An 18,200-nucleotide genomic window follows, 5' to 3' on the forward strand; every position below is an offset into this window, starting at 1 on the left:
TTTTGGTTAGCTTGAATAGCATGAGTACTACAAAGGCAAGGCAGTTGTGTGAGCCTATTTTGTCTACCATGTGAGTGGGGATCTAACAGTACTTTCAATGATAAAAAAGTCATTGTTATTCTGGCTTGTTAGCTGAGGGAACAGTGATAGAAAGCATCCTGGCAAATAAACAGAGGTTCATTGGTACAATAGAGGTTGGAACAGTGCACAGAATTATGCAATGAAATCTAACAGGTCTCCATGGAGCAACATGAGCTGAAGAACTCATAAATGTTTGAGGACCTGCTGGGGAAATATGTGCACGCCTTTGTCAACGGTCTCAGCTCACATGCTGAAGCTCTCATTGTAATATATACAGCAAAATGTTTTCTTCCACTTAAATCTACTGGAATTACTTTACAATCAAAAAGAGTGTCTCAGTCGTTTTTACTTACTTGCGCACAAAATGACAGTCAGATGTAAACAACACCTGCCTGTCTCTGTGTGGTCTCCGCTTACTAAAGAAACACGGCTGGTGGTAATCATGACCTGCCCTCAATTCCCTCTACAACTGCCTGGTAATATGATAAAGAAAGACAGCCTGATTGGCCCTTCATGCCTACTGCCTTCCTCAAACTGCCCTCCGGCTGTCATCTGCTGCCATACTGCAAAGCTGCCTCCATGAGTGATTTATTCTTTTCCAGGCTGACTCCTGCATCACCCCTGCACTCATCATGCAGGCAAACAGACTTGAGAGATACACAGAAATGGCTCAAGAGGGCAGGGCCTTCACAGAGCGAGATAACATTGACTCAAAATGGAATTTCTGCTGCATTTATGGGGATATGACATAGTAAAGTTTAGCAGAAAACATCTGATTAATGTTGCATGAGATAAATAACCAAAATGTGTATGGTTCCAGCTTCCAGATCCTCCATCCACAGCTCCGCTCACCTTGAGATGTGCCTTTGCTCAGCTTGTCCTCAGGGACAGAAAACTCTGTGCTTTGATTGTAAACAACCCTGTCCGAATTTATTATCATCTGCCAAGAGTGTGTAATCCCAAAGACCACTCCCTCACGTCTGTATTTCCATATTCATGAAAAATGTCGCTATTGAAAGTGAATTGTAACTTCTCTCATTTTCCAAGTTGAATTTTGCATTGTCATCACTCGTAATTGGGACGTTGGGCCCTAAAAGATGCAGTATGCTCCCTTTCCAGCTTCTTGTGACTGAGTAACACAGAACACTGGATGTTTGATCACTTCTCTTGTGCACTTCCTTTTGCCTTAGATGTTACATCACGGAAATCCATTTTTAAACGTATTCACATTCGATTCATCAAACAGAAGAAAATGATGTCAAACACTGACAGATGTCAGCAGAATATATCTCTCAATGGAAGATGTAAACAAGATTGTTGGTCCTTCATTAGCAGCTTCAGTGCTTTGCTAGGTTACAATATGTGACCAGATCACTCCTAATGACTGTGGAGCCACAAACAGTAATGAATGCAAAACGCATGAGCTGACTTAATGATTATTCTCCCATTTGAGAGTTTATCTTGATCAGCTGTCGGCAGATGTGGCTTCCTCTACAGCCCATTCTAGGTACAGAGAGAATCTGATAAAGGTGGATAGATAATATGCAAATAAAAAAGTAAAGGACTTCAAACATGCCATTTTTTGGAGTGTTCTCTGTACAGTTAACTTAATTAATGCTTTAGCTGGCCACATTTTTAGCAAGAATATAAGCAGAATATAAAGAGAGTGTAGTGTTTTTGTAATCGGCATGAGGATATCTGAAGTGATTTAAATGCATTTCTCAACAACTATAACTTTTCCTCCTAAGTTTTCCCTTCTCTGGCATTTTAAACTCACAAAGAGCTTAAAGACTTAAAGGTTTTGCACCACATTAACATGTTTGGAGAACAGATTATAAATACTTTGAAATATAATACATTCCAGTGCATCACCTCTCTAAAGTATGACCTTTCTGACAGGGTCTACAGCAATGATGTTGTATTGTTTTGCATTTTACACTATCATTGCTGTTCCTCAGGCTGTGCTCTTTTGGGCAGAGATCTTGGTGATTTCTGGGATCCACTGGAGCCACTTGCCCAGTTTGGGGGTCACAGGACATGAATACTGTATGTAACTTTAATGTACTATATAGATATATGTTCACTGGCTACTTTGTTTGTTACACCAGTTGAACTGTCACTAAGACAAATATCTAATCAGCATGATGGCATGACATGACAGCGCATTACAAGATGGTTAAAACTACCATGTCGTATGGATGTTAGTACCATATTTGCTGGTCTGCTGAGGTCCTAGGATTTTCCCACATAACCTGTGCTAAGTTTACAGCGAATCATCTGAAAAATAGAAAATATTCAGTGAGTGAGTTCTGTGTGTGAAAATGACTTGATGATGTCAGACGATAGAGGAAAATGGCCAAACTGCTTTGAACTGACAGGATGGCAAAACCAACTCACATCATAACCACTAGTTACACCCAAAATCTGAATGCATGCACATCCTGTTCAACCTTGAAGTATTTGAGCTAGCACAGCAGAAGACCGCTCATGACAGCTAAGAACAGGAAACTGAGGCTAACACACCATGTCACAAAGCTTAGGCCATCTTAAACTGGTTCCTTGAACATGACAGCAAGTTCACTGTTCTCAAACGGCGTCCACAGTCAACAGATCTCAACCTAACCGAGCGCCTTTGGGATCTGGTGGAATCCTTAATTTGCATCTAGGATGCGCAGCTGACAAATCTGCACCATCTCCCTAATAATCTCATGTCAGTATGGGCAAAAAACTCTGAGGAATGTTCTCAGCACCTTCCTGAATCTGTGCCATAAAGAATTACAATGTTCTGGGGGCTAAATGGGGTCTAACCCGATACTACCCAGGTGTACCTAAACATTATACACAGGTGTTAAAGCAGTACCATTTTGGTATCAGTACTTCTCAACTGCATAATGAAGTTCACTTTTTCTGGCTTTAACTACCGTGAAGTGCAGTACTGCTCATGAATGTTGCTTCCACTTCCAGTGCATTATTCACATGGAATTCATCTGATGGGGAAGCTGGAAAGGGAGATGTAAATGAATTTAACAAGTAAAGCAATATAAAGTGTCTAATTATAGTTTCGACTTTGAATTTGCATGTCAATCTATTATCTGCATCATTTGAGGAGTGGCTCTTCAAGGAGATAAATCTCACTCTCTGTCAAATGGGAATTTAAGCTATCATGTTGCAGATCAGCTCCCACACCTGAGGTTGGTCCACAAGCAGATCTAGAGCTTTGAATCAATTACCACTTCAATGCCCACAAACCCAGATCCCATTTCTCTCTGTCACGCTCGATAAAAGCCATTCCCTGACTTTCAGCGTACATTCTCTGTCTCTCAGTGCTGGAGCTGCTTTTCATTTGTTTCACAGATCTTTAAAAGTGTTGCCCATTTCACATTTTGTGAACTGACTCAGATCTCTTTCTGGAGTAAAATAACCCCATGCAGGTGTTAATGTCAGAGTTTAAATTTTGACTTTATCCCACACTGACCTCACTCTTTTTTTTCCTTTTGTTTTTTGAAGAAAAATTCAACCGTCAAACTGAATTACGTTTCACTCACTCAGCACTATTTTGTTTGGGTTAAAGATAACTTCATTGGTACAGTAGCACAAATCTTTTTCTTTTCTACACTTTACATTCATCTTGACTTCTGTTTATCTACAAAACCAAAATCTGTTTTAACAAAGATATATGTTGCTGTATTTTCCAGGGAATACAGTGCACATATGCACAGATACACAAATAGTTTTCTTACTATAGGATATGGAAGCCAGTTCTATATTGTTTTGATGAAAATAACAGTTTCACACTGGTGAAACAGACAGACTTGCGATCTTCATAAAAAAAATCCACTGCCAAATAAAAGGCAATAAAAAAAATGATCAGAGTTCAAACACAGAGGAGGAAAATAGATTTAAAGACACCCATTGAATGCATGATGAGATCAGTTGTGTAGATTCCGCACATCACAGTAACGCTTGAATTAGTAACACATTGTCATAAATAATTCCCTGGACTTGAACCCAGTAATATAGACACACGTGGGTAAAAACATTTGTTTTATGCGGGCCTGATGTCTCATTACCCTCCGTCTATATGGACAGCATTTGACACTGCTCAGCTGAAATCAGCAGCAGCTTTCCTTGAAGGTGACTCTCATCAGATTTAGTCAGCATTGTTCTGTTTCAACCATGAATATGTAAATTGTCCTTTTTGGCTCCATTTGAGATGAGATCAATTTGTGGCTGAAGTGGATTGACTCGTGGACTTTTAAATACCTAGAAATCTCATTGACATGAGTGACAGCCTCTGCCCTTCTCAGGTGGAGAAGTGAGAGGAATATTTGGACAGTTGAGTAAGCATACGTGAATGCGTGAGTGAGTGTGCAGGACTGTGTGGGCTGTGTGTGTGTAATGTATAATTGTACCAGCAAAGATCTAATGCTGCACCTTGGGAATGGTGATTATCTGGAGTAATTCCTAGTTCTTTTCATTTAAATCTGACAAATTGTCAGCCACAGTAATACAATTTTGCTACCTTTCAAAGAAAAGAAGAGATGGTACAGATCTTTATTGCACAGGGCAGGTAAACAATGGCTGGATCCCTTATAGGCACACACTCGCACAGAGCACTTCTCAATTATTAATGCAGGTGTGGATTACCTCTGCAGAGAGGGAGAGTTTACATACAGGTAAAGAGTGAACCATTTCACTCCATCTGCCCCATTTCCAATTCCACTTTCATCTCCATCAGACCCCCTCAGCCATATCAGTCAATCAGATTCTACAAGGGGACCTCTGAATCTGTCTCAGCATGCACAAACAAACACACAATGGTAGCTAATGACTGGCCAGTTGCTGAAAGGCTTGTCTCATTCCTCTTCTCACAGAGGAGGTATTCAGTCCCCCCCCCTCCTGCTTGTGTTTGGTCTGCCCTAGACTGGCTCCTCGTGACTCAGTTAAGTCCATCTGCTTTTGAATGGTCAGGTATTGTTTCACTAACCAGGATCCTCTTACCTCACACAACAAAAGAGAGGCCATCATTCCATCCTTACACACACACATTCACACATGCATACATAGAGGAACAGACAGTGGAGAGCAGTCTGAGAGCAGCAGTCACATTTTTCCCAAGCGTCTGACTGGAAGCTGCAAGGAAATCACGTTGTATCCAGTATTTCAGAAGAGTACCGTGTCCTTTGTCTCAGTGGTCGGTGTTTCACGACTGCATCATTCTGCACTTTTATCCATTTTGTCCATGTGCACTTCTGAAGTAAAGTTGTTGGTGAGACTCTCTTCTCTTGAGGTAGGACAGAACAAATTAAAAAGCGCTGAAGTTGTATTTAATGTATATGTGATTATAACCAACTAATAATTATTAATCATCATTAAAAGCAGACTTGCATTCTTTACAGCAGCATAACACTACTGCCCTTAATTTGGCATATTTTTTTAAACTTAAATGCATGGCATTAGCATCGCCAGTTCACCATGACATTAGCCTCATTAATTTCACCTCTTTTTAAAAATTGCGCTCCAAAGGTTTTTTTTTCCTCTTCTTAGAAACCTGAAAATGGACCAAAAAGCTGTTGCTGTTTCATAACAGGCTCAAAAAGCCTATTGACACACTGATATTCAGGAACAGCAATATGCCTAAATTATTATTCAGATTTAAAGTTTTTAATTTAAAATTTTAGGAAAGTAGTAATCTTATTCAACTATCTGAAGCAACAGGGATCAGCAAAATGACTAAGGACCGAATATCTCAGTACAAGATCCTTCATCACAAAAGTCTCAGATGTTCAATTAACAAATTTAATAAAGGAAGCTGTGTGGTAACAATAACAAAACCAGAAAAAAGTGACAGAGAAAAGAAGCAGCATGAGGATGTGGGTGAGAACCAGGATTTCTTTGAAAAACGAATAAAAAGAAAGCTTCCTAGTCTGTCCCAGGTCTTTTCTACATTATTTTAACCAAAATGTTCTTAAAAGTAAGGATTTAAATTTGTGATACTGAAAATACACCTTAGTTTAGTAAATGCAATGATCCTCTTGGATTCCTTTCATTGTTTGTGTCACATTTGATTATGAGTTTTAAAAAACTATAAAAATCTACAAACAGTATTTTAGCTCTCCTCCAGTGGATCATCATTACACTGCAGGAAATGGAGATAATCCCTTCCTCAGCAGGTCATACATTTCCCAATTTTTTGTAAATACTGGTAAATATTAACTATAATTGCACATGAATCAGCATATAACTGAATTAAAGAACACGGTGCTTTACTGAGATGTAATTTCATGCTGGATATGTGTGTGTGTATTAAATATAGCGCTGTAGAGGTATATCTATGTAAATCCCATTATTATTATTTAGCATTTTATGATGTTATTCCATTTTGCCAAAGGCAGGCATTGTTTTATTTATTGACTTAATCTATTTTATGTGGTTTATTTTAGGGCATTTTTTACATTTATTTTGACAGGGACAGTAATAGAGAAAAGAGGAACAAACTGCAAGGAAACAATATGTTGCAGATGATCCTCAGCTCAAATCCATTGCTTGTTGGTTTAAGTGTCCAAGAAATCTAGACTTGAACACTTGAATGTACTCTTAGAAATCAGGTGTGGATTCTGGCATTTTGGGGTTTTTTTGCTTGGAGTTTACAACCTTTTCTGTGATAACTGACTGTGAACAGCAGAAGTGAGCTGCTGAAGTGAGAAGGTAGAAAATAAATATGAAATAAGAGTTGGGAAAAGTAGAATTTGCTTGTTTCATAGACTGGTAGGCTGAAGAATAAACAGCAGTTCAAATATCTCCAGAAGAGCTGTAAATCATTCACTTCAATTCAATTTAAATTTATTCATATAGCACCACTTCACAACAACAGTCACCTCGAGGTACTTTATATTGTAAGATAAAGACCCCACTGTAATCGAAAGAAACCCCAACAATCACACAGCCTTCAAGCATTGGCGACAGTGGGAAGAAAAACCTCCCTAATAACAGGAAGAAATCTCCACTTGTTGCAATAGGCTGGGCGATAGGACAAAGGGAAGGAAGCAGGGAGAGACAGGACAAAAGGCAAACTATAGGAGAGAGACACAGACTTAATAACTGCTAATGATTAAACTGAGTAGTGGTGTATAAACAAACAGAGAGTGATGTTTCTATATTTCCAAAACTAAACTGACACACAATAAAAAGAAGCGAAATTAAAATGTTTTATATGCTGTAGTAGCAAATGTGAGAGCTTGGTCAGCTGACTGACGCTGTACAAAGCCAGGAAGCCACAGGTGGTAAACAGACTTTGCTGACATACATTAAAAGAGTGAGTGGGCCCTCAGTGCATCCCTTCCTGATTGCCCTGATAAACATGCTCTCTGTACATCTTTTCTTCTTTCATCACTGCTGCCCTTAGGGCTCCTCCTCACCTTCGCAACCGCTCCATCTGTTTCAATTAGTAGGAGTGCAGGGTGGAGCGCAGAGGTCGATCACGCAGGCACAAGGCTGCAGGTGCACCTACAGTATAACACACAGATGTCACTCTGTGCCTATTAGTGGGGAACATTGTCACAGATGAGAGCATGAGGATGTTACTGCTATAACAGAGCTGGAAAATGTAGGTTTTGGGGATGCTGGGACCACTCAGGCACATGGAGACAGGCACTGAGTGACAAAGTAAAGCAGAACTAAATGTTATGGTGCAGAGATATACCCTTACCTTCTCTCATCTTCTTATCCCTTGCACCTACATCGAATTCCCTCATGCCTGCATTACACCATGTTTGTGGTTCTTTTTTTTAAAAATCAGACGGTAATGAAAACACCTCCCTGAATAAAGTGCAACAAGCTAAGAGTAATGGCTTAAAGCTGTTTATTTTATTCATTTTTTTTTCTTGTGAGTAAGTCAGTCTAGCCACTCTTAACAGCATGCACATCCTTTTAATGCAACCAGCATTAACTAACTACAATGTGCAAAGACATCAGGTATACTCAGATGTCCTTTTCAGTGGACACCATAAGAAAATAAGTGAAATATAGATATAAACGTTATACAACAGGATAAATGACGCTTGTTTGCTTTCTTGCCTTGAGTATGTATGAAGCTCAGGAGACAATTAGCTTTCCTTATGCTAAGCATACAGACTGGGAAACAGAAGGCTTCACTCTGTCTTAAAAAAAAAAGTCTGCAGTAGAATATGTTCTCTTTTTTCCCCCCAATTATTTTTTCGTATATTTCTCTCCGGCAAGTGGAAATATTTAGAGAACTAAGATGCTGTTACCACAGGAAGGATTTGATTTCTCTCCAAATGCTCTCGCTGTCGGACAAAAGACCATCAGACAATCAAAGTTCTCCTGAGTTGTGTTTACTGTCAGTCGCCTAAAAAAAGTTTCTAGGGTAGTACTTTTAAATCCTAGAGTGTAATATCCATACTAACGCTGGACAATTAAAACTTAATCTAGCACCACTTTCAGAAATTTGTCAAACGTAGGGCCAAATTTGAAATCTGAAGAGTTTTATAATTATATTTTACAGGTCCCAGATGCCTGCCAGTCTGTTTTCCTGCTCTTGCACAGAAACGAGTGACTGAGTCATATCATATTATATTCATCTCTCTGTATCTGCAAAAAAGCCTCTCAGGGTGCTGGTGCAGTCATGAAGGTGATCAAAACCCTTTAGATCTGTACATCTGCGTGCCCTGAAAATACCAGAAGTCTTACTGCTTCCTGAGTGTCAGCTTTGACCCAGCACTAAAATAAAGCCGAGGACCTCTGTGTTTGTGATGACCCTAATGAATGTCAGTCAGGTCAACCAATGGCAAAGTTATACTGAGGGCCTTCAGGGATGAGTGATAGAGGATGTGATACCAGCAGAAAAGAGTCAGATGCTCTTTTGACTCTCTCTCAGTCGCAGGGAGGAATGCTAATGACATTTTCCCTGAAGAACTGAAGAAATACAGGCAGAGAAAAACTAATGACTCTCTATCTCTGTGGTCATAGCAAGCCTGCGGACAGCTTGTTGAATCTCACAGCAGACCAACAAGATGTTACTCAGAATGCTTAAAGCCATCTGCACACAGAAAATGTCTGGCATTTAAAAACAAACGTAAAAGAAACAGGATCCATGATAACAATACCAAAGAATTTAGAGGGTCGTCCCCAGTGTGTTTGCCCAGAAATGTGGGCATAATACACAAGGACAAGATATAAGATTGAGCCATAACTAAGTATATTTTCATTGTTGATATTTCTATTATTTCAACATATATATATTTCAGTTCCATTAACTTGTTTGGGTGTAAAAATTTCAGAGGAAAGCTTGTCTATCAAAACATTCTCCTAACAGAAACTCTAAAGGTCATTACTTAGTGTTCAGTGTTGTGCAGTTATGTATTCAATAACTTCATACACAGCATGTACACACAAAATGCCTTTTCAGCTTTTGTTGCCACCTAAACTAATATCTGCTATCATCAACGCCAGGAGGCTGAATAATTGGTTATATTAGAGTCTCTTCCTATGAGACTCCTGCCATGATTAAGAAAATTATCATACCCTAGTGTGTTATACAAATATGCATTCATGCACACACATGCAAATGCGCACGTACGCGAGCGCGCGCGCGCACACACACACACACACACACACACACACACACACACACAGACAACAGAATCAGAGTTCAGGAATTATGACTGAAATGACTCTTGTTGAATTGGGGTCATTCATTTATTGTACCAACATTCCTCTGACTGGAGCTCAACTTCCATCAGTACCCTTACAACTAGTAGTTTGCAGTACTTTATTGTATTTAGTTCAAACACGATTATATACTCAAAAAACAACCAACCAAAAAAACGCAAATACATGTTGGAGAAATATTGGATGGGCGAGCAATATAACAAAATTACTCTCCTCCGGAGAAGATTTTAGTGCCATGAATATAGCAGTTGTTGTTTCAGCTCAACAACAGGAAATTAGACTTTACAAAGAATAATTTCTCCCAATCTGACACAGAGTTTCTCTCTGTAGACAAAACAAATTCTGTAGATGCCTCTCCTTCATCCCTTCCTGCAGAACAATGCCTGTAGGAGGCTCGAAGAATGACTGATGGTTTGTCTTTAACAACAGTTGACTAGGATAAGGTCGGGACTTTGGGGCAAGACTTACAGTAATCTGACACTTTTAGGGACCGTGTATCTGCTGCATCTCTCCTATATCTCATTTAATTTTGCTACTGCATGTAGCATCCCCGGTTGAAAAGATGGTCTCTCAAACTGATGGTTCACAATCCTTTTATTAAACAGCCGTGTATGTGAACACACCGTAAGAGCTACAACATACAGAATAAAAGACTATTAGTAAATCAAACAGTGTGTTACCTTTAACCTTTTGACTTATTCATTAATCACAAATTAATTCTCCTTACCTTACATAACAAATAACACTAAAACTTGTAAATTATTGCATATAACAGGGAAATCGTTGCATCGCTGCCTAAACATGACGAGGTACGTTAGCGCCCTCTAGTGGGTGAAAACTTAGCCTTTATGCTTAGTAGCGGTCAGCAGCTATATGCTCCGTAAAACAACAAAATACATATCTACAGGACAAACTTTGTTACAAACCTTGTTCCCTCATCAACCAGGTGCTAAGAAACTGCTTTCGACTCAGTGTTGCACCTTAATAGCCGTTCTTTTTCCCATTCCCGTCCATTAACCATAGAGCACACCTTCTCTCTGTGCATTAAAACTCGCGCTTCTGCCATATGGTTTACGCCACTTGATTTACGGCACCTTGTCACTCTGTGACTTTCAAAATAAAAGCATTCACTCCAACAATATAATAGCCACTCATAAGTTTACAAAACACTTTACCAAATATTAATGAGGTCATTTACACTGCATGAATAGAAGAAGTACAAAGAAAAGACAGAGGTCAATGAAATTGTGGTTCATTACTGTTCCCGTGTGTATCTGTGTTGACAGCAGATTATTCTTAAAGGCTTTGGGCAACAATGAAAGGGCAGCAACAAGCAACAACACAGTAGTTTATTAGGCTATCCACAGGTATACATAGATTCACAAATGAATTAGTTGGTTTTTTTTATAGAAATATGGTTTGCACTTAGATAGTATCCAACAGCTGTGTTTTGTGATTTCATTACCATTCAGATTGCAGATAAATAGCAGCACATTATGATATATTCATTGATACAATTTAAAGAGTTTACAGATCATTTACTGAAGTAAAAGGAAAAACTTAAAGAATCTAAAAATGCTTAATAAATTTTTTTTTAAAAAAATCTGCATTTAATCTCTTAATAAAAATAACTACTATAATACCACTGTTATACTCTTATCATTATACTTTACTTTAACTTGTCCTTAATGTAAATATGTAAGAAAAATTGTGTATGTTTCTGTTCTGTATCCTGTGTACTCTTTGTTTGTGTATGTGTCTTTTTGGCTGCTGTTACAACCAAATTTCCCCTTGTGGGACAATTAAAGGATTATTCTATTCTATTCTATTCTTTACCTACAATGCAGTGAAAAAACATTATTGACTTTCCCCAGCATGCTTGAAGCAATGCAGATAAAGTTATGTTTCACATTTTTATTCACATTTTAATTGAAAAATAAATACTCGTGTTGGATAAAATAAGTGCCACCACTAAATTTATCTCAAATTCACATCCATACAGGGCTTCTAGATGGTTTCCCAGGGATGAAAACCACATGAGGGAGTGACAACGCTCTGTTATTTAGACCTTTGACAGGTAGGATCTGCTGTTCTCTTGAAGACTGTAATTTCTGAACGGGTCTCTGAGTTCTTAAGAAAAAAAAACTTTGAGTCTATGAAGGGATTTCAATTTTAACTGTATAAAATTTCACTACAAGGAAAATCTGCAACAAAAAGGGCATCTCAGTCCAGTAAATTCAACAGAAGAGCAAGCAGTGTGGTACAAAACAAAGGTTTTTAGAAAGTCTGTGAAATGATCTACTTCTTGTCACAACGCTTGCAGTTGTGACAAAGTGCCTGTAGGCATGTTTAAAAGGAGATTTTTTTTAAATGACCGGGAGAAGAGAACGAGCTGTCTAAAAAGAGCATTAGAATAAAACTACACTTTGCCAATAAACATTTGTTGAAACTGGGCCTTTTGGAATCGTGTGCTCTGTATAGATCGACGAAACGTTTATTTGGCGACAGTAACAGAAGGGATGTTTTTGCACACATGCAAGATGTTTTTCTGGAGAAGACTGTCATAGCCGCTGTGAAGCATGTTGGAGGAGATGTGGAAGTTTGGTGTTATGTCAGTGCCTTAAGGAGTGGGCAGCTTGGAGTCACTGATCTCAACGTGAATTCTGCATCTTTATAAAAAGTGCTTGATGATAACATGAGAGCATTTATATAAAAGCTGGGTTGACATCTTGTCTAAAGGAAAAAACATAGTTAATACATTTGATCCCATTTTGAGGTTATTGCTCTTTTCTCTTTATTTATTGTGTAACACATATCACATAATGCAAAAATACTTGGATTCCCTTACGTCTCTTAGTCATCACAGTGACACTATTGGTTTATTGTCTTACTTGTGCAGGGTCATGTAAGTTGTGACTGGCTAATTCATAAAGGTCACATTAGATCCCCTCGGCTCTGTTCTGAGGTGTTCGGTGCCTGTGCTCCCTGGTTCACCACTCCTGCTGATGTGATCTTCACTCTAATGACAGTGGTGACTTTGCCACAGGCTTTCCTGTTTCTCTCATTTTCACTGTCATTTTGTCTCTTCATCTCTTTCACTTTTGTTTGCCCTCTGTCTCTCCTTCTTCTAGGACTGATTTAACATTTAACATCAGAATGACCCTAATGTGGACAAGTAAAACCAACTCTTCTGCATGTCTTATGTCTTTCTCAAAAATTTTTTCAAACAAGTTAGAAAAGGCACGGTGGCACGGTGGTTAGCACTGTTGCTGCACAGCAAGAAGGTCCTGAGTTCAATTCCACCATCAGGCTGGGGTCTTTCTGTGTGGAGTTTGCATGTTCTCCCCGTGTTTGCGTGGGTTCTCCCCGGGTACTCCGGCTTCCTCCCACAGTCCAAAAACATGCAGTAGTGGGGATAGGTTAATTGGTCAATCTAAATTGCCCATAGGTGTGAATTTGTGAGTGCAAATGGTTTTCTGTGTCTCTATGTGTTAGCCCTGCGACAGACTGGCGACCTGTCCAGGGTGTACCCTGCCTCTCGCCCTATGACAGCTGGGATAGGCTCCAGCGCCCCCCGCGACCCTGTAAACGATAAGTGGAAGCAAATGGAAGTACCAAACATAATAAAAAAGCACAATGCCCTGAGAACCCCAATAAAATATACAAAATTAAAACGTTGCTCTAATGTTAAAAAATTAAACATTTCCCAGGTTTGAGTGCAAATAAATATTATTGTGTTAAAGCTGAAAAAAATAAAAGGCACCACTTAATCAACATAAGAGACTGTAGAAGATCCAGAAGACTTGTACCCACTATACAGAGTCTTTTAAGTAACTTTAGAGAGGCCAGCGCTGGCGTCATGAGCCCCCCGGGCTTGGTCTTATAGTAAGAAGACAGACTGCAACAAGTTGGATGATCTTTATTGCTTCTTGATGAAACCAAGTGTCGCAAGAATTGCAGTAATTAAGTCATTGATTTAAAAAATCTAAAACAAATTCACATTTGAGTTAGATGGATGTTTAAACCAGTAGAGAGCACAGATAGATGAATGTTAATCATCGAGTCTACTTTTTAAAAGGTTGAGTCAAGAACCAAGATAATAAAAATGTCAATATCTGCCATCTGTTATGGCACAGAAATAATATTTAGTGCCCTTAAGAGAGATTCTTTGGTGAGGGGGGGAGGTAGATTTAGAACTACTCAAAAAATTAGAGCCAGGAAGTAACATTGAAATTGTTAATATACTACTGCTGATATGGATCCAGATCCAGTTTGTAGTACAGGCCCGAAAGTGTTAACAGTATTTCCAAAGGTGAGCGATTCACTGACAATAGCCAGCTAAGGCCAGGGTCTGACAGTAACCAGAACCTGTTTAACAAAGTAAATGAGACAGTGGTTATGACACGTTCCACTGAGGTGATCAGAGAGAGGAGTGTGAACTTGTTAAGCAGGATTAGCTCTATCGATACCCGCGCAGGGAATAATGACTGAAATATTGATGATATTTATCTTGTCAGCAACAAAATTTGAAAAACAGTTCTGAAACAGTATTAAAACAGGGATGTCCTACGGGGAGGCATTTAAGAGATGGCATCTGCAAAAAATAATAACTTGGAATAACTGAGACTTACAGAAAGCTTGCTGAAATAAGATCCCCTGAGCTTTTGCAGCTTTTTCACGTGGAGTTAATAAATCTACTGTTTGGAGTTTTTTCACATGTAAGATTCTCGAGCCAATAATTTTATCATTTAACCAGGGAAGCAGATAACTAATTGCTTTTTGTCTAGACCTTCAAGGGACAACCAAAAATTGAAGACCACCAGCAACACATATGCAAGTGCAAGCAGTGTAAGATTAACGTGAAACGTGAGTTGATTTTTTACCTCCATGAATTTTTTTACTTTTTCATTTAGCAGCCCTCTGTTACTGTTGCATGTAACAGCAGTGTTACTATTGATTGAATGTGGTAGACGTACTCATTCAATATTTCGCACACGTGATTGATGAATGCTACTGTTGGTAGATGAGAAGTTTGTTTACATCTATTAATCGTGCAAGTGATCAATAGAACAAGAGGCTTAATAAACCCATTGATTGTTTTCTAATGTAATTCTCTTGCAACGGCCACATCATTTAATTTCCCTCAGATCATCGCACTGGAATAGAGGCGTAAACGTTTTGCTTTTTCTCTGGTAACTCTTGCCTCCGTTAATTGAATGCAATGTTCTCAGTCATAGAACTCTTGCATGAACCGTGTTGTAGAACTGATATAAAGATACAAGGTTCATCGGAGCCTAAAAGAAGAAGGATAATAATTATAAATACAGTAAGTTGAGGATAGCTGTGTGAAAAAAACAGGTAGTTGGTCAACATGTCAGGCTCTTCTTTCTGCTACACTTCCACCACTGGGGCCTTTCTGTTAGTCTCCTGTGTGACATCCACCTATGGCAGGGGTCTCGAACTCCAGTCCTTAAGGGCTGGTGTCCTGAAACTTTTCCATGCGTCCCTGTTGCAACACACCTGAATAAAATTAGTATGTCATTAGCAAGAGTATAGAACTTGACTGCATTCTGAGGTGGCAACCACTAACCCTACTCAAGTAAATTTAACTAAATGTAAGTGTTTAGAAAAATGTACTTCTAAAAGTACTTTTATTGCACCATGTTCATTCTCTTATGAGCTGCTGTAACATGAATCAAATGGCTGAATTGCCACCTCAGCAGGCAGTCAAGTTCTACAGAGTCTTGCTAAGGACAGTGGCCCTCGAGGACTGGAGTTCGAGACCCCTGACCTATGGAAACACCTCTGTGGGGCATTGGGGTAACTGGTGCTTAACTCCAGTGTATCTCCTGACAACAGAGCAACAATTTTTGTGATGATTTCACTCTCCACTATGACACCAGCAGAACAGAAGTTACACCTTAGGCAAATAGACCGGCTGGCACTCTATCACCTTTGTGCAGTATGCAGCGGCATTTCACACATCGTTGTGCCACAGCAGTTGTTCAGTGAAATATCTGTGCAACCCAGTTGGCGGCCCTGCTATTTACCTAGTGTTTGCTTCTAGGTTGTTCTCAAGTTTCTCACAGTAATTAGCACTGAAACATCTGATCTGCAGGTTGCATACTGTGAGCAGTTGTTGGTCTGCCTTTTCGGGTGATAAGTGGCTATATGTCCCTGACTGGTTTGTCAAGTTAAAAGGAAATAACCCACACATCTGGAGTTCTTCAGTGCTAAACTTGACTGCTTGTTTAACCACAGGCATGAATGAAATTAATCTTACTTTGACAGCTCATGTTTTAATGTTTACAGGCTTGCTTTTTTTGTGTCACATGTATCATCTTTGACTCTGTACACCATGGCCTAGTGTGTCTGTGTAGGGTTGAAGTCTCAGCAAAGCTTTATACACAGAATAACTGCTCTTGTTTTCAGATGGTCGAATTTTTCATCAACCTGATGCCCCCTTATTAAAAGCCCCACTAGTTAACATAATTAAATAGCTCAATTATAATCAGTGAGAGCTGGAACATTAGCCTGAGCTATCATGGAGCCGATGGAAGGCTCAGTAGCAGCTCCAACCTGCTGTTTACAGGCAGAAAGAAGTCACGGGCCTCAGTGTGGTTGGGCTCAGAAATGAAAAAAAAAAAAAAAGCACAGTTGGACATTGATTGAGAGGCTGCAATTTACATACTGCAGAGATTTTGGACAAGTTCTCTGAGAATCTCGCAGCTTCTGCTCCTGAGGTTTCCATACATAGAAACAGGATGGAGTGATAGACAGACAGACACCGAATATGCTGGAAGGAAAGGACACACAAAGCCAGGTACCCATAGAAACAGACAAAGGAATAGGCAGACAGACAACAGTCGTGCATGATTGTGCACACAAACAAACTGGGAATGAAGTAAATCCAATTACAGAGAACAACAGGGGGGCACATAAAACAATACGGTTGTTACACCTTCAATATCAACAGTATTAACAATGCCTAGCCATTACAAATGGAAGAAAATCAGTAATAGGAATTTGATGATTGCAGACTGTTTCTGACTGAATTATTGTGTTTTGTTCATATGAAATGATCTTACTTAATTAACAGTGTTGAAGCTGAGTCCTGGGTGTTTGCCTTTGAAGTCTTGCCCTTTGCATAGAGTTGGAAAATGTGTCTCATCTTTGCAGTTTTCTACAGTCTGTGCCTTGGTAGCACGCTCACTCTGATCACGATTCAGCTGTTGGCCAAAAACAAAGAAAACAGAGAAACTCATTACTGCTCTTCTGGCCTTCCAGTTGGATTTCTTTTCTCTTTTTTTAGGGTGGGGGCTGCACAAAGTTTTTTCTGCAAAAAGAAATAAAAACAACATATGACACTTAGTCATGTCTCATAGGGTGATATACATAAGTCTGACGTAGCTCTGGGAGTTGGCTGTTCATTAATATAGATTTGCCTTAATTCCTTTCACATCCTGTTTTTGAACAGTTTTTAATTTTTAGAACATTTTCTCCATGCATTTGTCTTTTCAGTGACCTTGAGATCAGTAAGTCCATTTTTACATTTATACACTGATAACAGGGTAATGCACAACTGACAGCTGCTTAGCTTTAGATTCTGAAATCTATATTTGGGCAGGGCAAACACAGCCCTACCTCCCTGATTAATCTGTCTCTGTCACATATCTCAGTTGTATTTCTCTTTATCAGATCTGGGCCCAAGTTGTGCCTTCATTGTCTGTCTCTGTTCTGCCAGAAGTGGCCACTGGACAGACATTGGTAGGCAGAGGTCTCATACTCTCTCATCTATAGCCAGGCAGGGGTCCAGATAATCCCTATAGAGGCAGCAGATCACTGTCTCTCAGTGGCTCAACAGCACCAAACTAGGAAGGCTGATAGGAGGAGTAATTAGTGCTTAACAGCACACTTGGTGTGTCTATGGGGGAGAGGGGGGAAAAGAAAAAATGAGACAGAATAGAAGCAGTGGAAAAGGACAGATGGAGAGAGAGGGCTTGTCCTTGTAAAGTCGCCATGCTCCCTTAGAAAACCTAGAAAAGTAATTGCATATAAGGTGGGGTTTTTTTGCAGTTCTCATTAGCAAAATGGTCTCCCACAGGGTAAAGGTTATGAAACAGAATTCAGGTTATAAGGCAATATACTTATAGTGGCTCTGCTATTGTATATTAGCCTTATCCTTATGCTCACATGCATGCATCTATGCATTCAGTTAGTCTGTCAGCCTGTTGACCTCAGCACATAGTTGCAGAACAGCTGTTCCTTCAAAAGTTTTGGTGCATGTGTAGGTCAGCGCTTACTGTGTCTTTTATTAAGTGTGTCCCTCAGTCTGATTCTGTCCTCTGAATGTCCTGTGCTGCATTTGTTACTAAGTGACAGCCCTGGACATCGAGGTCAGAACACCAAGGCCACTGAAAACTTCCTGC

The 18,200-nt window shown here is 39.4% G+C and overlaps 1 protein-coding gene across 2 annotated transcripts in view; it reads left to right on the forward strand.

Moving 5' to 3' along the window:
* The first annotated feature begins 5,110 nt into the window (after window positions 1-5,110).
* The window catches only part of shank3a (SH3 and multiple ankyrin repeat domains 3a), a 250,984-nt gene continuing 237,894 nt past the window's right edge, over window positions 5,111-18,200 (forward strand). The window contains exons 1-2 of one of the 2 annotated variants that reach the window (XM_085359158.1): window positions 5,111-5,371; window positions 11,774-11,848. The gene's annotated coding sequence lies outside the window, so the exon portion shown is untranslated. Of the gene's footprint in view, window positions 5,372-11,753; window positions 11,849-18,200 lie in introns of those variants that run through there. The other variant, XM_085359160.1, reaches the window with a different exon arrangement.

The sequence above is a fragment of the Diplotaxodon limnothrissa genome, linkage group LG7 (genome assembly GCF_057381915.1).
Source record: "Diplotaxodon limnothrissa isolate DT_005_m linkage group LG7, D_limnothrissa_male_GT1.1, whole genome shotgun sequence".
NCBI lineage: Eukaryota > Metazoa > Chordata > Actinopteri > Cichliformes > Cichlidae > Diplotaxodon > Diplotaxodon limnothrissa.